Source organism: Dipodomys spectabilis, unplaced genomic scaffold (genome assembly GCF_019054845.1).
Source record: "Dipodomys spectabilis isolate Male_0828 unplaced genomic scaffold, ASM1905484v1 ptg000173l, whole genome shotgun sequence".
Classification (NCBI taxonomy): Eukaryota; Metazoa; Chordata; class Mammalia; order Rodentia; family Heteromyidae; genus Dipodomys; species Dipodomys spectabilis.
In genome coordinates, this window is record NW_024870850.1 from 3056837 (window position 1) to 3081826 (window position 24990).

The 24990-nt window shown below is 37.7% G+C and overlaps 1 pseudogene; it reads right to left on the reverse strand.

The window, feature by feature from the left end:
- Positions 1 to 1157: 1157 nt before the first annotated feature.
- On the reverse strand, positions 1158 to 24990 carry LOC122119907 (annotated as a pseudogene).

A 24990-nucleotide genomic window follows, 5' to 3' on the forward strand; every position in this document is an offset into this window, starting at 1 on the left:
AGTATACAACCCAATAATTCAGTCTGTTTAAAATAATGAATAATGCATTTCTTATAAAATTAAAATTTTGGAAATGTAACATTTTCCTGAAATAAACATATGTAACATCAATTGATAACATAAGAAAAACTTCATATATGTATATCTATTGTATATAAATTTGTATGTATAATATTTTAAAGTGATTAAATAAGAATAAGTTGAAAATTTTATTCAGCCATGGATGAGCAAACTATTATCAATCTCTACTTTCCTCAGCTATTAAACCACAAATCCAATATATTGTGATGTACAATTAAAGTGCATTTTTGTAGCATATAAAGCCCATTCTTTGAATTCTAAAGCTATATGCAAAAAGCAAAGAGGAAGGAAGAGGAAGAAAGAAGATAAAAGAAAGGGAACAGAAATGGAGTGGATTTGGGGAGATTGACTTAATGGAACAGACTGAGGAATATTGCAAAAGGAAGATGTGTTAAAAGAGAGAGTTATTAAAAACACTCTAATGAGTATGAGAAAATATGGAACTTTTTAAAGAAGAAAATATTAATGAAATGTATTTAAGGATGAAGCAGCATGGTGTTATGCAGGCAGGAAGTTAGTGTACATTAAAACTTAGAAAAAAATCCATAATCATAGTTACTCAGAAAGCTGAGATCTGGAGATCAAACTTTGATGCTACCCTGGCCTACATAGTCCATAAGAATCTTTTTTTTTTTTTGAACCATGAGAACCTTATCTCCAGCTAATGACAAAAGAGCTGTGGAGCTGTGGCTCAAGTGGTCAAATGCTAGCCTTAAGCAAAAAAAAAAAAAAAAAAAAGACCTCAGGGACAGTACCCAGACTTTAAGTTAAAGTCCTATGACTGGCACAAAAAAAGTTAGACAAATAGTTAAGAAAGCAAAATTCGAAAACAGGTCAACATTGCAAATGCACTAGCAGAAATGATGGGATTAAATGCAGAGGATCATATATAATAAAATTGAAATTTACCTGGCTCTGGCTATAATTTGTGTCTATATTATTACTAGAGAAATGAGTTAAGATTCACTTATTCATTGAAGTGATTCCCACAATAGAAGTTAATATCTAATGGGAAATGGAACTTAGATTTAATCTAGCCTTCTTATGTGTATTTGATCAGGTATATAAGTTTCATCTTAAGAGGGCTTATTTCTCCCAATATATTTTTTGTCCCTAAAGCCATGCAGAAAATTTCTCTCTGGCCTTAACAAGATGATGTAGCACTTGGGAGCAAAGATGCAGCCCAAAAGCCCCACACTGGAGGCCAAGATGGAGAAGACCTCCACAGCCACCATGACCTTTCCCTTGGCACTGTGGTAGACGGGCAGGAAGGTGAGCCAAACACTGCAGAACACCAGCATGCTGAAGGTCAGAAACTTGGCTTCATTAAAGGTGTCAGGCAGGTTCCTGGCCAGGAAAGCCACAGTGAAACTGGCCAGGGCAAGGAAAACCAGGTATCCCAGGACACAGTAGAAAGCCGTGAGGGAGCCCTTATTACACAGGATGAGGACATGGCCATGTTCTGATTGTATATCTGTGTCAATGAAGGGAGGAGAAGTCCCCAGTCAGAATACACAGAGAGTCACCTGGATCAGGGTACAGATGGGAATAATGAAGTTAGGAGCCCCTGATACCAGCAGCCATCTCATCCTTCTCTCTGGAGAAGTGACTTTGAAAGCCAGAACCACAGTCACAGTTTTGGCTAAGACAGTGGAAACTGCTACAGTGAATGCAACTCCAAATGTGGTCTCCTGCAGAACGCAAGTGACCATGTTGGGATGGCCAATAAAGAGCAAGGAACAGAGGAAACAGAAGATGAGGGAGATGAGCAGGATGTAGCTGAGAGCCTGATTATTGGCCTTGACAATGGGGGTGTTCTGATGTTTCACAAAGACCCCAAAAACAACTGCTGTGAGTGTAGCTAAACAAAGAGCCATGCAGGTCAGAGCCATCCCCAAGGGTTCTCCATAAGACAAGAAACTTGAAACTCTTAGGAGGCATTGATTTCTCTCTGTGTTGGCATACTGGTGCTCTGGACATTTCACACACTGCTCCATGTCTGGTGAAGAAGCCAAATAACCATTAGTCCCTTTTCAGTTCTTAAAAGGAAATTAGAAAATCCCTACGTAGAGATAATTCGAACATGTCAGTACTTACTATCATAAAACTAAATAATACCAAGTATTACCAAACATGTTCAGTATTATTTTTATGTATTTATCATGTTATCATATTATGTATTTATCATTCCCACATTCTCTTTCTTTTCAGTCTCATTGAACCTTTTTTTACCCACAGTGACTATCACACATTTATGTCTTGCCATTTCTAATATCCTAGCAACAATTTTCAGCACAGTAATAATGCTGCCATAATAATTTCCAGCCTTGTGTATATAATTCCAAGCCCCCATTCAAAATTTTGGTTAATAAAGGTGGAACTCTGATGTACGTTTCTGTGCAATAAATAGGACCTTGGTAGCCCTTCCTTGCAGTTCTATTTGTCTCTCCTACTAACCTGTAAAACAGTGGGAAACAGAGCCCTTTTAAGCTCTAAAGTCCAGCTGTGTGCACCACTTGTGTCTGCTTCACACCAAATCCAACCTAGAGCACTTGCTCTGTTGGAGGACTAGTTCTGGGCACTAGCAAATAGATAGGCAATTTTTTAAAGGTAATTTTGAAGAAGATGGAGACCTTGTCCTTGAAAAAGCTTGGCACTTAATATGATAGAAGTTAAATTTACATTACTGAGTAGTTGAATAATCATGCACTCAACAGGCTAGAAAACAATACTATATGTAATTCAAAACCCATGATTTGTGTTTTCTAAAGGAGCAGTACCATCCATTATCACAATTAAATTACTAATTGAAGGAAGGAAGACTTTGACTCTGCAATCCTAATATGCACTTTTACCTGGACTTGCATGGATTGGGGGACACTAGGAGAAAGTATGATTTTCTTCCTAAGTCATGAACTTACCTGTCCCATTAGCAATTTCATTCTCTGAGCAGGGGGTGCAGTCAAAGCAACAGGCAGCCTTTCCCTCTTGAGAGGATTTCCTGAATCCAGAACCACAGCTCTCACTGCACACAGAGTAAGGAGTCTAAGAAAAAACAGATAAATGTCAGTAACTGTTTAGAGTTTTACCTAACACTCCAAAAAGTCCATTGTTTTAAAGAATCAAATTATTAAGCATAGTATTTCTATACATTTAAGTCCAGTCAGTTAATTGAATGCTGTTATAGATTCCACATCATGTGATGACCAAAAGATTATGTTCTATAGCCTTGATCTCTAGTCTATTTAACTATGAGAAGTGTGGTACCTTTAAAAGCTAGCAATAAATGGTGAGAAAGTAAGTCCCAGTGCATAGCTCTATGGAATGTCTTTGAATTCATTACTCTTACTCATCAGTGATATGGTGAAGAGTAAGGAGGAAGAATCCTCCTTGAAGCTTTAAAAGTATGCTGTAAAGTAAAGAAGGCCCATCCTATCTACCTCTCTGTTTTCCATTTTCCATGATATAAGGATCTTCTTCTCACACAGGCTTCTTCAATGATTCCTCTCACCATAGATGCCTAAGTAACAGGTCAACTAAGCATTGATGAAAAAAACTACAGAGATGATCAAAATAAACATTTCAATCTTATGAATTGATTCCTTAAGTATTTTGTCCCAGGGATAGAAAACTGCTATGACTGTCATTTATCTTTATTATAAGAAATAAATGAACATTTATGAGCAAACTGTTACATTCCTTTGTGCCTTTCCCATCTAAAAGTCAATAAATGGCGTAATTTCTTTCAATTTCAAAATAATTAAATACATAATGCTGGGCCATTAGAGATTACAACAAGTATAAAAAGAGTTATTTTGATTATTTCTATGTAGTTCAAATCATGACAATTAGATATGACCTACCTCTGTACTTCCTAAGGTCCACTCTATCATATCTTCTGACAATGAAAGCTGATGACCATCTGGAGCATATGGAGAAAACTTCCCTACTTTCACGTTAAGTTCAAGACCTTCTGGAAAATTCCAAATGTTTACAATGTCATACTCTAGCTCTGATTTTCTTTTATCATCCATAATTACTTTGTCTCCAGCAAGAGTCTTAAATAGGGTTTTCTTCAGAAAAACATGCAGCTACAAAAGATACAAATCTTATGTTGAGGTGAATCTAAGAACTAAGAGAGAAAACCTGAATGAAGTAAAGCCCCTCATTATTTTTAATCCTTACTTTATAATTCAAGATCAACAGACATCAAAGCAGTGGAACAAAAAGAAAGTGTGGACAAATGGGATCGTATCAAACTGAAAAGTTTCTACATGGCAAAGAACATAGCTATGAAGACAAATAGAAAGTCCACAGAATGGGAGATCTTTACTAGCTATGCATCAGACAGGTGCCTCATACCTAAAATATTCTTAGAGCTTGCAAAATTCACTCCCCCAAAAAACAAACACTCAACAAAGTAAAACACAGTTAATAAATGGGCTGAAGACATAAAGAGAGACTTCTCAGAAGAGGAGGTAGGAATGGCTAGTAGATAAATGAAGATATTCACTAGACACTATGTTGAAAAAACTATGCACCTTGTGAAAGAAGGTTGACAGGAGGGAAAACTGGGAGAAAACAAGGAAACAGGTGACACTGATCAAAAAGAATTGTATTCAACATGTTGACCCATTGTAACAATGAGATGTAGAAGACATTGTGGAAAATGAACTTTAAACTTGGGTAGGGAGGGAGGAGTTGGGGAGGTGGGCAGGGAAGCAATGGTAGAGGAAAAACAAAGGAGGGGGTAACAGTGCTCCAAAGGAAATGAACTCATTACCTTACTCATGTAACTGTAACACATCTCTACAGTATCTTTACAAAAAAAAATTAAAAAGAAATAAAAATAGCTAAAACAGTGATTAAAACTCACCAAAAAAAAGAAATGTATTTATTACCTGATATATGTAACTAACACTCCTCTGTACAGCAATAACAATTTTAAAAAATCTGAACAAAAAATGTCTATGGGGAAGAAACCTAACAAGTGAAGCAAAAGAAAGTCTAGGGAAACCAGGTCATAATGTGTAGATCCCAAGGCTCATTTTCAAGCTGAACTATAGCCACCTAAATATGAGTTTCTTTTAAGTTGCCTAGCTACAGTTGCCACAACCATAATGTTATGAATGTTCAGGGATTTTAAGTTTGCCAGATTGGTCATATCTAAAGTGGAGTTAATCAGGATCATTTATGAAGTCTGTATCTATTACACAGGTTTTAGGTATTTAAAGAGCCGATCACCTTTTGCTATTAGACTTGGAAGGAAAAGCTTGATTTGTAATATTGAGAATTTTAGCCATGAGCATGTTAAGAAATCATTCATAACAGAAAGAATTGGAAAAAGCATGAAACAGTTCCTGCTTTACTCTCACTTGTTTTTTTGGTTTTTTTTCTTTTTAATTATATTTTTATCGTAGGCCTATTTTTCTTTGAAAGAACATGAACACAGTTCTAGTGTACTTCACATACCTTTAAATATAGTTTCTCTTGGATTTAAAAAGAAGTTTTAAATACTTAATTTCATCCTGTGAAAAACACTATTAGAAAGTAACTTTGCCCATGGTATGTGAAATCCAACACAGAAGCATTACCTGTGCAAGGGAAGGTACCGTCCCTTTCCCATCTCCCATTAATGTCACTTCTGTTTGATGAAGAAGTATCTCGTGGAGGGCCTGGGCCACAGCATACACAGCATTGTAGATACTGTAACTCTCTTCTGACATGGTCATGTCAAAAATGTGTCCAGGCAACCATTCCAAGGAGGCATCATATGGACAGTTCTCCCATGTCACACAGTCAGAGTCAGGAGTTGAGCAATTAAAAGACAGAAACCACAACCTAGCAAGGTAAAAGTCTTCTGGGTATTTGGAAGGGTTAACTGCCCTTATAAAATCTGTGAATCCAATACTTTGTGCATGGTGGTATGAAAAAATGAAAGGTACATGGAAGGAGCCTAGCATGAAATATTTCCTTTTCATGGTTAAATGCCACTGTGAATTCATGATACACACTTTGCCTGTTACTAAAAATCGTTCAACACACATCATTAAATCTAGTAGGGATTCATTATCACCATATATAATAAGTACATTTGTGGAAGATTTATTAATGTGATTATAAACTGCTGTGAGTCTCAATACATGTGACAAGGAATGATTTGGAATCACATGCTCAAAAGCTACACAAACTGTGTTCTTGGCCATCTCTTCTTTCAGCTCAGGAAAAATCCATAAATCATTCTCATCTTGTGAGGTCAACAGTCCCACCCAGTTCCAACTGAAGTGAAGCAGTAAGGAAACCATGGCAGTGGCAATTGATGTGTCTTTTGTGGCCATCTGATAGAGAGCAGGAAACTTGCTATTGTCATTCAGGGCATGATCAAAAGGCCCAAAGGTAAACTAAAAGGAAAGAAAATTGCATGCTCCATGAGTGGCAAGATTATCACCTGTCACAATCTCAGTCTTGATATATATTAAGAAACCAGTTGAAGTAAATAGATGTTAGGTTTCATTTTTGAAAAAAAATACATTTATAATAGTTTTTGAATTTGTCACTATTTCCATCAACTCCTTCCATCTATATCAACCTCACCCTATTTCCTGATGTTTCTAATTCCATTTTCACATATGTACATTGACTATTATCTACTGTTTGTTGTCAGATTGAACATGTATACATATAAATGTCTATGTATGTGTCCCATATTTCACATTTCACGTTGATACTTTAGCTCCAACTTTCACATGCGAGAGGACTCATGGCCCCTTTTTCTTCCTGATACTGACTAAAATTCAAAATCATACTGTGTGTGCGCACACACAAGTGTGTTCATGTGTATGGACACAAACTCAAGCCTTCATGCAATTTCTTGGCTTGGCTCCTCAAGGCTATCACTCTGGCACTTGTACTGCACATTCACTCTGTTTTTGCTAATTATTGGAGATAAAATTTCATTAGTAAGATTATCTTCACACTTTAAAGTCACTTTCCATTTCTGGATTTTTTAAAGAAAATTATTGATAGGGCCTAAAACTCCAAATAATCCCTTTGTCTGCTCTGACTTTTCTATCCTCTTTTCCAAACAATGCAAATAACAGATATCTGACTATCTTTGAATACTTACTCTTTTTTTGTGGGGGGGTGGGGTCCAGTCATGGGGCCTGAACTCTGGGCTTGGGCACTGTCCCTCAGCTCTTCAGCTCAAGGCTAGCACTCTTCTACTTAAGCCACAGTGCCACTTCCGGCTTTTTTTCTTTTTGCTTATGCGGTGCTGGGGAATCGAAACCGGGCCTCGTGCATGCAAGGCAAGTGCTCCTCTACCACTGAGCCACCTTCCCAGCCAGAATACTTACTCTTTGACATCACAAAATTTGATAGGTTCAAAAATCCAATCTTTGGGCTGGGAAGGTGGCTCAGTGGTAGAGTGCTTGCCTCGCGTGCATGAAACCCTGGGTTTGATTACTCAGCACCACATAAGCAGAAAAAGCCAGAAGTGGCATGGTGGCTCAGGTGGTAGAGTGCTAGCCTTGAGCTAAAGAGCTCAGGGACAACACCCAGGCCTAGAGTTCAAGGCCCACAACTGACCAAAAAAAAAAAAAAATCCAGTCTTTTCCTATCATTCTCTTCTAACACCTGAAATGGTACCAAATTAGACATTACTTAATATCCCTACACTCCTCACACTCACCTGTAGAATCCTGTAGAGTTGCAACAGTGGACCAATCTGGGCTGATGTTATTCCTGATGGTCCTGTAAGTACTGCTATAGATTTGCTGTCTCTCATGCAGGAGTAGTTTGGACTCTTATCCTCCCCAAAAAGCCAAATGAAGGGATTCTTAAATACTTCCCAAGCTCCAAAGAAAAAATCATAGATATCAAATCCGAGAGTCAAGTTATGTAAAAGATTAGAGTTTTTGTTGATCTCCTCAATAGCGAAAGCCAATGCCAAAACAAACTGATAGTTCTTGAAGATCAACCTGCATAATAAGCATAGAGATTTATGAGGAATATTAGAAAACTTATGACTTTGATGGATTGAATTCTTGAATCTCTGCCAGTGAATATGTTAAAATATTACTCCCAGGTTCTGTAGGAAGATGGCAGAGGAGAACTTGGAGGCTAAACAAGCTCTCACATGAAAGCAATTTTAGGGTTCCAGTGAACAGTCCTAGGCTAGAGAAGCACACCAAGTGTGCCATCACAGTACAAGGAGTTTCGCCAGAGAGGAAAAATCCAGGTAGTTAGGTCAGGGAGACAGATCTGAGCACTTGCTGGTGTCCATGGTGGCAGCGGCTGCTGCCGGCGCCACCATATCAACAGAGAAAGCCCAGGACAAAGTCGCCAGATGCGGTGTGCGAGTAGATTCTACTCACCACCAGAAAGAACTGACAAGGAGCAGAAATCTTCATCCTGCTGATTGCAGACCAAGGATGGCACAGGAACCAAGAGGCTAGCATGAGTACACCCAAGACATCCTCACTCCTTCTCATGGAGCAGCAGTGGGAAGATAGTCCCTCCCCCACCAGTGGATAAGAACTCCATCTTTGATACTGACAAAGGCCCAGCTGAGCTGCTAGCTCCAACTCAGGCCTTGGAAGAAAACAATAGGAGCCATTCGGCAGGTCACAGGAACCTGGCCTTACCTGCTAGGCTCAGCTCTACCTAGGAGAAAGTTGCCCTTCTCCGGCAGAGGCATGTCTGCCCCAGAGGAGTGACTTTCTTCACTGGGTAAACAGAGCCAGAGGCTGTCCCTCCCCACTGCAGCTGAGACAGCACAAGGGGTAAAAGATAAACAATTGAAACTCAGTAAATATAAATCTGGAGAATGGCTCTGTGAGGGCTCTGTGAGTGTCTCAGGAGCTAGTCTCTCAGGGAAAAGCTACTGATTGCTGATAGAACTCAACCCTAACCAGAACCTAACCTCACCACAGCAACTACAAGCTTTTTTCTGATACTCAAAGCAGATCTCACTCCTACTGAACTAGCCTGGGAGGAGGATCACAAAGTCCTGGGTAAGGCAGAGCATTTTTCCTGCTCAAAGTGACTTAAGAAAATAATCAAGCCAAAGGAAATTCTAACACCACAAGCAAAGCAGAGACTCCACCAAGAGACAGGTTACAGACATAAAGGATATACAACATCATCCTTCCCCACCCCAACAAAAAAATCAAATGACTCGTTTTTCTACCTAATTTTTTTAAATTTTATAAAAAAATTGTTTTAAAATGGTGGAGGAGAAGCTGGAGGCTAAACAAGCTTTGTCATAGAAAACAGTTTTAGTGTTCCAGTGAACAGTCCTAGGATAGAGAATCACACTAAGTGTGCCATCACAGTACAGAGAGTTTGGCCAGAGAGGGAAAATACAAGCAAGGAGACAGATTTGAGCACTTTCTGGTAGCCCTGGCTGTGACAGAAGCAGTAGCTGCGGTGGTGGCCATACCCAATGTACCTACAGAGAGAGTCCAGGGCAAAGGTGCCAGACATGGCAGGCAAGTGGATTCTACTCAACACCAGCAAGAACTGACAAGGAGCAGATATCTTCATCCTGCAGACTGCAGATCAGGGATGACCCAGAAACCAAGATGCCACAGTGAGTAAAACCCTGACATCCTCACTCCTTCTCAGGGAGCAGAGGAGGGAAGGCCGCCCCTCCCCAACCATTCAAAGATCTCCATCTTTGATATTGACAAAGGCCAAGCTGAGGAGCTAGCTCCAACTCAGGCCTTGGAAGAAAACAAAAATCATTTAGCAGGTCACAGGAACCTGACCTGACCTGCCAGGCTCAGCTCCACCCAGGGGAAAGGCAACCCGCCCAGGCAAAGCAAGCTCTTCCCTCACAAAGGAGAGACTTTCTTCACTGGGTAAACAGAGCCACAGGCTGCCTCTCTCTCAATAGGACTCATTGTGAGCGAGATAGGAAGTGAGATGAAGCAAACCAAAGATTAATACTGGAATCTCATGAGTGTGAGGAAGCTACTCAGCGATACAGGAATTGCCTGAGCAGGTTAAGAACACTCAAAGAGAAAGTTAGTAATTACATGAGCAAGCTGAGAACAGTCAAAGAGAGAGACAGTAATTGCGTGAACATGAGGAAGCTAATCAAACAGTGATACAGGAATTGTGAGAGCGGGGTGAGAATAGACAAAGATCAATAGAGGCATTCATGGAATCCATAAACAGAGAGCTGAAAGAAGTCAGGGAGACCACAAAGGGAATGTTGAATGGAACCCAACAGAAGGAATGGGAGTCCAAGGAAACCATAACCAATCAACTAAGTGACTTGATAATAAAAACTGCACACCAAATTAAGGGAGTAAAGAAGTTCATACAAGATGTGAAACAACGCTCCAACAAAGAATGGGAGGCCATCAAAGCCAACCAATTAGAAGGAAAAAATATAAAGTAGAAAGCCTTGACAGTAGGTTAGACCATGCAGAAGATCGAATATTGAGGATTGAAGACAGCCTAGATATAATAGAGAAAGAACACATAACTATCCAAGACAAATCCAAAAAATATGATAGATCTATTCAAAATTTGGAAGACACCATCAGAAGGCTTAATCAGAGGATAACGGGTGTAAAAGAGCACCTAGAGACAGAAGTTAATGGTCTACAAAATTTGTTTAACAGGATCCAAGTAGAGAACTTCCCAAACATGCATATTCATATACAAGAAGCTTTTAGAACCCCAAATAGACCAGACCAGAACAGGACATCCCACCGTCACATTATAACCAGCATAACATCAATTCAGACCAAGGAAAAGATCCTTAAAGCTGTTAAGGAGAAAAGATCAATCACATATAAAGGGAAAACAATTAGAATCTCCTCAGATTTCTCAGCAGAGACAATCAAAGCAAGAAGAGCCTGGAATGATGTATGCCATGCCCTAAAGACAAACAAGAATACTGTACCCAACTAAACTCTCCTTCATAACTGAAGGTCAAATAAAAAACTTCCATAGCAAAGAAAAATTGAAACAATGTATGTCCACCAAACCAGCCCTACAAAGGATACTTAAAGTTGTCCTATGCATAGAAAACCAACAAGACCACAATAAAGGCCAAGAAACTGCACCCAAACTGAGAATCCAAGAACCATAGGAAGAATCCAGTTTCTGCAGCCCCCAAGAAGGTGGATAAAATGGCAGGAACACCCAAATACCGCTCAGTCCTACCTCTCAATATTAACAGAATTAATTCTCCAATTAAGTGACATAGACTGTCTAGTTGAACTAAAAAGCAAGATCTTTCTATCGGCTGCCTTCAGGAGTCACACCTTGCCCATTAAAACAAACACATTTTGAATGTGAAAAGCTGGGGGGAAAAATCTACCAAGCAAACAGCCCCCATAAAGAGGTGGAAATTACAATCCTAATATGAGATAAAATAGACTTCAAATAAAATTAGTGAGAAGAGATAAAGAAGGTTGCTACATACTAATAGAGGAACTCTACAGGAGGATATTACAATTCACAATATCTATTCACAAAACAACAGAACACCCAAATTTTTCCAAGAAACACTACTTTCCTTCAAATCTCATATAGAGCCAAAGACATTAATTGTTGGGGACTTTAACACACCACTATCCCCACTAGATAGATCAATGTAGCAAAAAACTCAACACAGAAACCACAGATCTAAACAGCTGCATAGATCAACTAGATTTAACAGAAATCTAACGAATATTTCACCCAGCAGCATCAGAATACAAGTTTTTCTCAGCATTACATAGAACATTTTCCAAGAGAGACCACATTTTATGCCAAAAAAGCAAACTTGTCCAAATTCAAAAACATTAAATTTATACCTTGCATTCTCTCTGACTATAAGGGAATAAAATTAGAACTCAACACCAAAAGCCACCAAAGAAAGTCCTGTAACACATGGAGGCTGAATAACATACTGCTGAATCACAAGTGGGACATGGAAGAGATTAGAAAGGAAATTCAAATGTTCAGTATATTCAACAAAAATGAACATACAAACTACCAGCTCCTCTGGGACACAGCAAAGGAAGTACTCAGGGGCAAGTTTATAGCTCTGAGTTCTCACATCAACAAATTGGAAAGATCTGAAATCAACAATCTGATGATGCATCTGAGCCTCCTTGAAAAAGAAGAGCAAGATAAACCCCAATCCAGTAGACGGAAAGAAATAATTAAAATTAAATCAGAATTAAATGAATTAGAATCCCCAAAAAAATAGAAAGAATCAATAAAACAAAGACTTGGTTTTTCAAAAAAATTAACAAAATTGACAGACCCTTAGCAAATCTTATCAGAAAAAGACAACACATCCAAATAAATAAACTCAGAGATGAGAATGGAAATATCACCACAGAACAAACCAAGATTCAGAACATTATAAGGGAATACTTCTCAAAACTTCATGCTAATAAATTTGAGAAATTGGCAGAATGGACATCTTCCTAGGAAATACTGACATGCGGAAACTAAACCAAGATGAGTTAAACCATCTTAACAGGCCCATATCAAGCACTGAAATACAAACAGCAGTAAGAGACCTCCCATCTAAGAAAAGCCCAGGACTGGATGGTTTTACAGCGGAATTCTACAAGGCATTCAAAGCAGAGCTCACACCAATAGTCCTCCAACTCTTCAATGAAATTGAAAGAGAAAGTTCACTACTGAACTCATTCTATGAAGCCATCATAACCCTCATCCCAAAACCAGGCAGGGACTCATCAAAGAAAAAGAACTATAAACCCATTTCTTTGATGAACATTGATACAAAATTTCTCAACAAAATTCTGGCCAGTCGACTTCAACAGTTCATCCAAACAATCATACACAATGACCAAACAGGATTCATTTCAGGGATGCAAAGCTGGTTCAATATACGCAAATCAATTAATATAATTCATCACATCAACAGGAGCAAGGATAAGAACCACATGGTTATCTCAATAGATGCAGAAAACGCATTCGACAAGATCCAACACCCCTTTATGATGAAGGTTCTGGAAAAATTAGGAATCCATGGAACATTCCTCAATACAATAAAGGCTGTACATGACAAACCTACAGCCAGCATTATACTTCATGGTGAAAAACTAAAGCCATTTCCTCTTAACTCAGGAATGAGAACAATGATGTCCACTCTCTCCACTGCTCTTCAATCTAGTATTAGAATGCCTAGCTACAGCAATAAGACAAGATGCAAACACAAAGGGGATCCAAATAGGGAAAGAAGAAATAAAACTCTCCCTCTTTGCAGATGACATGATCTTGCATTTAAAGAATCCCATAGACTCCACTCCCAAATTACTCAAGCTGATTGAAAACTTTGGCAAAGTAGCAGGGTATAAAATTAACCCTCAAAAAAAATAAAATAAAATCAACGCTCAAAAATCAATGGCTTTTCTGTATGCCAACAATGAGAAAAGTGTGACTGAAATTAGGAAAGCAACTCCATTCATAATAGCCCCACAAAAAATAAAATACCTAGGAATTAACTTGACCAAAGAAGTGAAGGACCTCTACAATAAAAACATTAAAAACCTGAAAAAGGAAATCAAGACAGAACTTAGAAAGTGGCAAAAACTCCCATGCTCCTGGATTGGAAAGATCAACATCGTGAAAACGGCAATACTTCCCAAGGCTATCTACAAATTCAATGCGATACCTATCAAAATCCCAACCTCATTCTTCAAGGAAATAGAAGAGACAATCCAAAAATTCATATGGAACAATAAAAGACCCCGAATAGCAAAAAGGATCCTCAACAGAAAGAACACTGCTGGAGGAATATCAATACCAAATTTTAAACTCTACTATAAAGCCATAGTGATCAAAAGAACTTGGTACTGCCACAAGAACAGACCTCAGGACCAATGGAATAGAATTGAAAACCTAGAAATGAACCTACAGACTCTTAGCCATCTAATCTTCGATAAGGGAGCAAAAAAAACATAGAATGGAAGAAAGACAGCCTTTTTAGTAAATGGTGCTAGCAAAATTGGTTAACTACGTGCAGAAAACTAAAGCAAGGTCCTTATATATAACCCTGCACCAGAATCAACTCCAAATGGATCAAAGACCTCGGAGTCAAAGCAGACACCCTGAAAACATTCCAGGATGGAATAGGAGAAACCCTAAGACACCTTGGCACAGGCTGAAATTTTCTTAATAGACACCCAGAAACACAACAAATTAAAGAGAGGTTGGACAAATGGGATTGCATGAAATTGCAGATCTTCTGCATGGCAAAGGTTATAGCTAGCAAGATCAATATAAAGCCCATGGATTGGGAGATCTTCACTAGCCATACAATGGACAAGGGTCTCATATGTAAAATATACCTGGAACTCAAAAAATTAAATCCCCCAACAACAAATCCTCAAAGAAACAATTGCCCTATAAATAATTGGGCTAAAGACTTAAAGAGAAATTTCTCTGAAGAGGAAAGAAGGATGGCCAATAGACACATGAAGAAATGCTCAACCTCTCTAGCCATGAAAGAAATGCAAATCAAAACAACATTGAGATACCACCTCACCCCACTTAGAATGGCTATAATCAAGAACTCTAATAACAACAGATGCTGGAGGGGATGTGGACAAAAGGAATCCCTACTGCGTTGTTGGTGTGAACTTGTTCAACCACTTTGGAAAATAGTATGAAAGTCCCTCAAAAACTCCGTATAGAGCTCCCCTATGACCCAGCAATCCCGCTTTTGGGCATTTACCCAAATGATCATAAACAAGACGATACTAAAGCTACCAGAACAACTATGTTTATTGCAGCATTATTTACCATAGCTAAGATATGGAACCAACCCAGATGCCCCTCGGTAGATGAATGGATCAAGAAAATGTGGTATTTATACACAATGGAATTGTATGTCTCCATTAGAAAGAATGACATTGCCCCATTTGTTAGGAAATGGAAAGACTTGGAAAATAATATATTAATTGAAGTAAGCCAGGCCCAAGAAAACATAGGTCCCAAGGTTTTCTTATTTGCAATTACTAATATATGTCTGAAACAAGCAGAAAATGTCAGATAAATTGATGTTAAGTGAAATGATAAGTATTCAAATGTTTTTTTTCTTCCTTGCTACTGTTTCTAACATATTCATAAAATGATTTTTTGTTGCTTTGCATGTCCCTCCCCCACAGTATAACCCCTGATTTCACTGTATTTGATGTTGGTATAATTTGTGGAGGTGAAAGCAAAAACAAATCGTTTAAATAGGGATACAGGTGGACCCATTGCAACAATGAGATGTACAAGTCGTTATGTTGAAAAAGGAACTTTATAACTTTGGCAGTTGTGGGGTGAAGGATGAGGGAGAGTGAGAGATGGGAAGGAATGGTAAGAGTAACAGAGGAAGAGGCAACAATTCTTGATAAGTAATGTACTCATTACCTTGCCTATGTACTTGTAACCCATCTTTACGATATTTTCATAATTTAAAAATATCAAAAAAGTAAGTCAAAAATAAAAAGTAAAAATCAAAAATAAAATTAACCCTCAAAAATCAGTGACTTTATTGTATGCTATCTATAAGAAGAGCATGGTGGAAATCAGGACAGCAACTCCATTCGTAAAAGCCCCACAAAAAATAAAATACCTAGGAATTAACTAAAGAAGTGAAGGACTTCTAAGATGAAAACTTTATGAACCTGAAAAAGAATGACATTACCCCATTTGTTAGGAAATGGAAAGGCTTGGAAAAAATTATATTAAGTGAAGTAAGCCAGGCCCAAAGAAACACAGGTCCCATGGTTTCCCTTATTTGCAATATCTAGTATATGTCTGAGTCAAGCAGAAAAGGTCAGATAAGGTGATGTTAGGGAAATGAACCCTAAGATATGTATTCAAATGTTTTTTTTCTTTCATGCGATTGTTTCTAACACATTTATAAGATTATTTCTTTGTTGCTTTGTATGTCTCTCCCCCACAGCATAACCCCTGCTTTCACTGTATTTGATTTTGGTATAATTTGTGGAGGGGAAGGGGAAAAACAAATCGTTTAAATAGGGATACAGGTTGACCCATTGCAACAATGAGATGAACAAATCGTTATGTCGAAAACAAACTTGACAACTTTGGTGGGGGGGTATGGAGTATTGGGGGGGGGTGGAGGATGGGAAGGGATGAGAAGGGGAAACAAAGGAGGAGGCTACAATGCTTGATAAAAAAAATGTACTCATTATCTTGCCCATGTAATTGTAACCCCTTTGTACAGTATTTTCACAATAAAAAAATAGAAAAGAAAAGAAAGAAAGAAAATCACAGCAGAACTTAAGAAGTGGACAAACCTCTCATCCTCCTAAATTGGAAGGATCCACATTATGAACATGGCTATACTTCCAAGGCTATCCACAAATTAAATGCGATACCTATCAATATTCCAAACTCATTCTTCAATGAAACAGAAGAAGCAATCCAAGAAGACCCCAAATAGCAAAAACAACCTTTAACAGAAAGAATAATGCTGGAGGAATATCAATACCAAATTTCAAACTCTACTACAAAGCCATAGTAATCATAATAGCTTGGTACTAGCACAAGAACAGACCTCAGAACCAATGGAATAGAATTGAAAACTCAGAAATGATCCCAAAGACCTATAGCCACCTAATCTTCAATAAGGGTGCTAAAAAATAGAATGGAAGAAAGACAGCCTCTTCAGTAAATAGTGCTGGAAAAATTGGTTAATCACCTGTGAAAACTAAAGCTAGATCCTTATATATTACCCTGCACCAGAATCAACTCCAAATGGAACAAAGCCTTCAAAGTCAAAGCAGACAGCCTGAAAACATTACAGGAAGGAACAAGAGAAACCCTAGGTCTCCTTGGCACAGGCTAAAATTTTCTTAGTAGAGACCCAGAAACACAACAAATCAACGAATGGTTGGACAAATGGGACTACATGAAGCTGCAGAGCTTCTTTATGGCAAAGGATATAGCTAGCAAGATAACTAGGAAGCCCACAGATTGGGAGAAGATCTTCCAAACCATACAACGGATAAGGTCTCATATCTAAAATATACTTGGAATTCAAAAAATTAAATCCCCCAACAACAAATCCTCAAAGAAACAACTGACCAATTAGTAAGTGGGCTAACGACTTACAGAGAAACTTCTCTGAAGAGGAAAGAAGGATGGCCAATAGACACATGAAGAAATGCTCAACCTCTCTAGCCATAAAAGGAAAAGGGTGAGATTCCACCTTACCCCATTTAGAATGGCTATATCAAGAACTCTAATAACAACAGATGCTGGAGGGGATGTGGGCAGAAGAGAACCCTGCTGCATTGTTGGTGGAAGTGTAAACTTGTTCAACCACTTTGAAAGTAGTATGGAGGTTCCTCAAAAGACTCCACATAGAGCTCCCCTATGACCCAGCTATCCCACTTTTGGTCATTTACCCAAATGATCACAAACAAAACCATACTGAAGCTACCAGCACAACTATGTTTGTTGCAGCACTATTTACCATAGCTAAGATATGGAATCAACCAGATGCCCCTTAGTGGATGAGTGGCTCAAGAAAATGTGATATATATATATATACACACACACACACACACACACACACACACACACACATATACATATATATGTGTGTGTGTGTACGTACAATGGAATTCTATGCCTCTATCAGCAAGAATGTCATTGCCCCATTTGCTAGAAAATGGAAAGACTTGGAAAAATTATATTAAGTGATGTAAGTCAGATGCAAAGAAACAGGTCCATGGTTTCCCTTATTTGCAATAACTAATATATGTCTGAGACAAGCAGAAAAGGTCAAAAGCTATGTACATATGACCAGATAAGATGATGTTAAGTGAAATGAACCCCAAGATATGGACACAAGTGGTTTTTTCTTTCTTGCCCTTGTTTGTAACATATTTGTAGTGTACCATGTGATATTTTTGTTTCTTTGCATGTTCCTCCCCACACCTGTTTTCAGTATATTTGATTTTTTTCTAACTTGGGGAGGGGAAGGGAAAAACAAAATGTTTAAATAGGGATACAGGTTGACCCATTGTAACAATGAGATGTAGAAGAGACTATTTTGAAATACCAACCTTACAACCTTGGCGTGGGCGGGGAGTATAGTTGTGGAGGTTGGAGGGAAGGGATGGTAGGGGGAAAATAAAGGAGGAGGTAACAATGTTTGATAGGAAATGTACTCATTACCTTGCTCATGTAACTGTAACCCCTCTGTACAGTATTTTTACAATAAAAAATGTATTAATTTTTTTTAAAAAATTACTCCCAATTGGGCTGTAATGTGAATCTAGTATATGGTGCTTATGTATAGGATTAGGTAAAGTCATGCAGGAAATTTGTCATGAATGAGAGTTAGAAACTTATTTAAGCCAAGAGAGAGCTTGCTTATTCCCTTCTACTACATGCACCACAACAAAAAGCTGTTGTCCATTAAGCTTGGAATAGGCTTTCATAAGACACCAAATAATTCTGTTGCCTTTATCTTTGGTAACTAGTTCCACCTGTGTGAAAAATAAATCGTGTTTTGGGTCACACAGTTCATATTATGTGGTTATATGGCAGGCAAAGCTAACTAACAAAAGTTCCATTTAAGAGCAATTTTCAGACGCAAAGTGTTATTTAAGGAAAATTCTGTAGCAAGGTCTACTCACATACTGAACATACTGAACAACTCTTCCTGCAATATTGAACAAAAAGTTCAAATATCAGGTGAGAAAATTTTATTCTTGTTTATGTAACAAAAGGGGATGAATCCAACTCAAAAGAACTCATTATGGAGAGAGGAACGCCAAACAAAAAGGACAAGAAGAGAATTTTAAGCAAGCTCTGTATTGAAATCCCAGTTCCAAGGGCATCATAGTAAAATGAAGTTACCACTACTCTCTTCCCAATATATTGAGAGTGAGAAAATGAAAGAAGGGTAAAGAGGATCAAAGTATTTTTCCTTCACTCTGTCATGTCCATGTGTGGCTGGGTGTGTGTCTGTGTGTGTGCAAGTACACAAAATATAATGAAACCAGCACACATTATTTTTAAAAAGGAAAAATTGAGGCTAGATGGAAATACAAATGAGAGGATGAACTTGTTCAACATATACATAAGCATATATGAAAATATCACAATGGAAGCCTATTATGTTAGTGAAGTTAAAGCGTGAAGAAAATCTAATTGAACATATACGTATTGAGGAGTATACTAAAGCAAGAATGAAGATGTGAAAACATTTTGTCAAAATTTGACAACAGTATTTTTAAAACATAAAATATTAGTGTTTTGTAGATTCAGTAAATGATTGAGAATGCCCCAAAACTTAAATGCTTGTTCTAATAAGTAATGACCATTTAAAATCCTAATGTAGGCGAGGATAGACATGGAAGATGTCTAAAGATGAATGGTTAATCAAATTTTTGACCATGACATCTACAGCAAACTGTCTTATGATCAAGTTCTAACAGGTGAAATATATAGAACATGCTCTATATACTAGAAGATAAACAGAACCTATAACAGATAGGTATTCTGTTTTGGTAACAGTTGACTCCTCAGTAGAATCCATGGAAGCCAAGAGGGTATAATAGAAGATCTTTACTGAAGATTATGTGTGTGTGTGTGTGTGTGTGTGTGTGTGTGTGTGTGTGTGTGTGTGTATAATCCACTAAGAATACTTAGAAGTGAAGGAAGGATAAATATGTTCTCAGATAATCACAGTTAAGTGAATACCAAGGAATACCAAAGTAGATATTAAGTACAAAACACAGAACCATTAATGAACAAGAAAAATGTACAGAAATGTATGAAACTTACTGGCAAGTGTGAGTGTACATGTGACCTAAGAATGTTCTAACATTGTAATTGTGCTACCCAAATCATAAAATTAATATAAAGAGGGAAAACTTATTATAACTATATCTAGTAATTACTATAGAAAAATGTAAAATTGGATATCAAATATTACAAATGATGGGAGGGAAAAAATGCAGTTGCATGAAAAATTTCATTATAGTATCTTGTACATTGACTTATGATTGTGAGCATAGCCCTTTATTGCTTATATGTATTTTTTCTCTTTTTCTTTCCTCATCATCACTACTAAGTGTCATCATTCCAGAATAGCTTGCTGTCATCTATTTTAAGCCCCTCCCTAAGTGCCACAATATCTATAACAGACACAACTAATAATCCAAGATTCAAAACGCACTACTCTTGAGCTCAGTAAACACAGAAGTCTCTAAAAGGAGAGAAAGAGTGGAAAAAGCTTCAATAATCCCGGAGAACAAGTTACATAATGGCAGTAATAAGAAATGATCTGCTAACATAATTGGGAAGGGAATTGCAGTAAGTTCTACCAATAAGAACTAGAATGGAGTCAAGCAGAGAAGGTCAGATAAGGTGATGTTAGGGAAATGAACCCTAAGATATGTATTCAACTGTTTTTTTTCTTTCATGCGATTGTTTCTAACACATTTATAAGATTATTTCTTTGTTGCTTTGTATGTCCCTCCCCCATAGCATAACCCCTGCTTTCACTGTATTTGATGTCGGTATAGTTTGTGGAGGGGAAGGGGAAAAACAAATTGTTTAAATAGGGATACAGGTGGACCCATTGCAACAATGAGATGTACAAGTCGTTATGTCGAAAACAAATTTTACAACTTTGGTGGGGGGTCGGAGAGGATTGAGTGGGGGGCGGGGGAAGGATGGGAATGGATGGAAAGGGGAAACAAAGGAGGAGACTACAATGCTTGATAAGAAATGTGCTCATTATTTTGCCCATGTAATTGTAACCCCTCTGTACAGTATTTTCACAATAAAAAAAAAAGAACTAGAATGACAGAATGAATAAAAAAGGGCCAAACAATAGGTTGATTGTAAGAAAAATTACTTCATTAACGCCCCCCAATGACTAAGAAAAGAGTGGAATAAAGCAATCCACGCAAATGAAAGCCAAAAGAAAGCAAGAATATCCATAGCACATCACACCAAATAGACTTAAATCAAGACAATGAAAAGTGACAAGTTTCTAATGAAATGATGAAGTGATCAAATCTACAACATGACAACAATTCTAAATGTATATTTACAAACTATTCAAACATTTAACTATATTAGCATACTTTGAGATAGTCCTTAATACAATAATAGCTGAAGATTTTATGGAGAGATCAGACAAAATCAAAAGGGAAGTATCAGAGAGAAATTATACCTTTGATCGGTGCACCTACAGAACATTTCACCCAAATTCAGAATACACCTCTCATACTGAATGCTCTCCAGGGAAGATAATGGGTTAGGGCAAAAGCCATCCATATTTAAAAACTATTGGAAGAATATTGAGCACACATGTAGAACACACTGTAGAAAGGCTAGACATTAACAAGAATGACAGGAAAATATGCACATAACATGAAAATTAGGTGAATTGTTTTTCAACCATAATTAGTTAAATAATTGAAAGTATTCAACTTAACTGATTAATACATGACTAAATGAATTGTCTTTCAGGGCAAATTTCAAACAATAAACATCCTTGAAGCAAATGAAAATGAAAATATCAGACTATGAATATAGAAAAAGGGAATAAAAAGAAACTAGCAACATTTGCTTAAATCAAGAGTACAGATACGGGTAAACAAAGGAGGAGGCTGCAATGCTTGATAAGAAATGTACTCATTATCTTGCCCATGTAATTGTAACCCCTCTGTACAGTATGTTCACAAAAAATAAAAATTAAAATTAAAAAAAAGAGTACAGATACTATACTAAAGAATCAACACTGCATGTTAAAGAAATAGAAAAATCAGAATTAGTAGAAGGAATGAAATAAGTAGAAGAAAAAGATAATAAAAACAATAACAATAATAAAGGAGGACGTTGTACAAAAAAATGTTGACTCAAGTAAAATTCATGAAAAATCAAAGGGGAAATCAAAATTACACATATCAACATATACTTCCCATTCTGGGTGAGCAGAATCAGTATGGTGAAAATAGTCATATTACTAAAAACCATCTACAGATTCAGTGCAGTCTCCATCAAAATTCCAATTGCTTCCTTCACAGAAATAGAACAGGCAAGCCTAAATTTTATGAAAAGAAAATCCTCAGTTAGCCAGAGCTATCTTAAGATACAAGACAAATACTGGAGTATCACCATTCCTGTTAGAATTATAGTAGCAGAAAAAAAAAGTACTGTGACTTAAAAAGCACATAGGTCAATGAAATATAAAATCAAGAAATAATTGCAAACAACTACAAGAATCTGATTCTTGGAGAAGTTGCCAAATAATACATGGACTAAAGATGTCACTCTTAGTAAGGGGTGGCACTGTGAAACTAGGTATTCATGTGTCAAACACTGAAACTAGACCCTGTCTTTCAACCTGTATGTTTTAATGCAAAACAGATTAGTTCTTAATAAGAGACCAGAACTTGGCAAGTAGTAGAGAAAATGTGAGGAAATATTCAGGTAACTTTAATAGAGTTCAAAGAACTCATAAAATATCAAGAATGAAGCTCTGGATTTGGCTAGGTGGTAGAACCCTTTGTCTCATTCACATGACCCTAACTTGTACTCCCAGCAGTGGAAATGCAAAGTAGCTGTGATTACATTAAATTGAAGCTTTACTGCAATGAAAAAAAGTTTGATAGCCATTCAATAGTTGGAAATCTTGCTAGTTATTCATCTCATAAAGGATTAATACCATAGTTTAAAACAATTCTAAAACTGAAATACTAATAGGAAAAATTAAACTAAAGAACAGACACAAGCAGATGCTTTAAAAATTAAAAGTACAAATGCAAAGTCAATATAGAAAAAATGTTCAGCCATTTGAGCACTTGGGGCAGTACAAGTCAAAGTGACAATGAGTTACCCATCAACCAAGAAAAAAATGCACTTTTGGTGATGGTACATAAAAAAGATTGGAGATTCCTCAAGATAGTAAAACTGCCTGTGCTCATGGCTCATGTCTTTAATCCTAGCTATCAGAAGGCTGAGATCTAAGGATCCTGAATCAGAGGCAGCTAGGGCAGAAAAGTTTATGCTACTCTTATGTCTGTTAACTGACAAAAAGCCAGATGTGGAGCTGTGGCTCAAGTGGTGGAACATCAAACTGGAAAAAAAAAAAAAAAACAATCAAGAGTGCGAAGCAACTCATGCACCAGTGGCTCATACCTATAATCATAGCTACCTCAGGAAGCTGAAAATGGTCCCTCCCCTGTTTTCACTGTATTTCATGTTGGTATAATTTGGGGAGGGGAAGGGAAAAAATAAATTGCTTAAATAGGGATATACATGGACCCATTGCAACAATGAGATGTACAAGACATTATGTCAAAAAACAAGCTTTACAACTTTGGTGGGGGGAGGTGGGAGTGGGGGAGTTGTGGGAGGGCAGGGATGGTAAGGGGAAACAAAGGAGGAGGCAACAATGCTTGATAAGAAATGTACTCATTACCTTGCTCACAATAAAAAAAAAAAACATAAAAAAGAGGCTGAGATCTGAGGATTGTGTTTCAAAGTCGGCTTCAGAAATGATGTCTGTGAGACTCTTATCTCCAATTAACCACCAAAAAATGCCAGAAGTGGAACTGTAGCTGAAGTGGTGGAGCACTAGCCTTGAGCATAAACAGCTCTGAGCAGCACCCAGACTTCAGTTCCTACAACCCACACAAACAAGGAACAGTAAGAAAACATACCAGTGACATGTGAGATAAGGAGACATATCTTCTAGAGCAGAAAGAGAGTAATTCTTATCACTGCCATCTCTGCTCCCAACTGCAGGCAGCCACATTAGGCTGCACTTGTCATACCACTACTTGAAAAGGAGTGCAAATGATAGAGGCAGTAGCATTTTTTCTTGCAATAGGTATCAAGTAAACTGCTAGAATTTCTTGAAGTTTTGTATAACCATTTTTCTTTTTCCTTTTTTTGTGTAACCATTTATTAGTGAGACCCTCTGCTACAGAACAAAAGCCAAGGATATACATGTGCATAAGTAAAGCAGAACTTATCTTGGATGGATAAAATTCTCCCATAAATGGTGTTTGATAACACTGTCCTGCCTGGCAACAGCTGGACTGTGGAGCATATCTGGCATGAAATAATGACACAGGGCTTAGTTTAAAACAATAGCAGCTTGTCTACAGTAACATTGTGCATGTGCATGTGTGGATACATGTGCAGGTGTGCCTGCATGTACCAGTCCTAGGGCTTGTAATCAGAGCCTGGACACTGTCTTTGAGCTTTTTTGCTCAAGGCTAGCTAGCACTCTGACACTTGATCCTCAGCTTCACGTTCAGCTTTTGACTGGTTAATTAAAGACTCACTAATTTTCTTTCCTGGGCTGACTTCAAATCTCAGTCCTCAGATATCAAGTCCTTGGAGTACTTAGGATTACAGTCATGAGCCACCTACAATAAGAAATTTTATCCATGTCCTCAAAATACAGTGTTTCTAAAGGAAAGTTCTACAGTATTTTACAGAACTTGTGCCATTGACACAGGTTGTAACAACGTCACTTCATCCTCTGCAATGACAGCTTGGATGGAGGAGATATAGGGATGCTGGAGTAAAGTGAAGAGCTTACAGCTTTGGAAAGGAGAAGCTACTTGAAAGGAAACTATGGCCTCCTCTTACTAGCAGAAGAAAATCACTCAACAGCAGATTCAGGATAAAGTAATGACGATGAGCTGTTTGTGGTGCAGTAGGCATTGGAAGATCAGGGTTGAGGATGCAGAGAACACCCAGGATTCCCCCAGCCATTGCCGCTCTTGAGAACAAAACAGGAATGGAAATAAAATGATGAGTTACTTACGGTGTGTGTTCTTCATGGTTGGAAGCATCACTTTTACTTCGATCTATTCCCAAAGTGTAGAGAGGGAAAAACCCAGCAATCATCACATCTCCATCCAT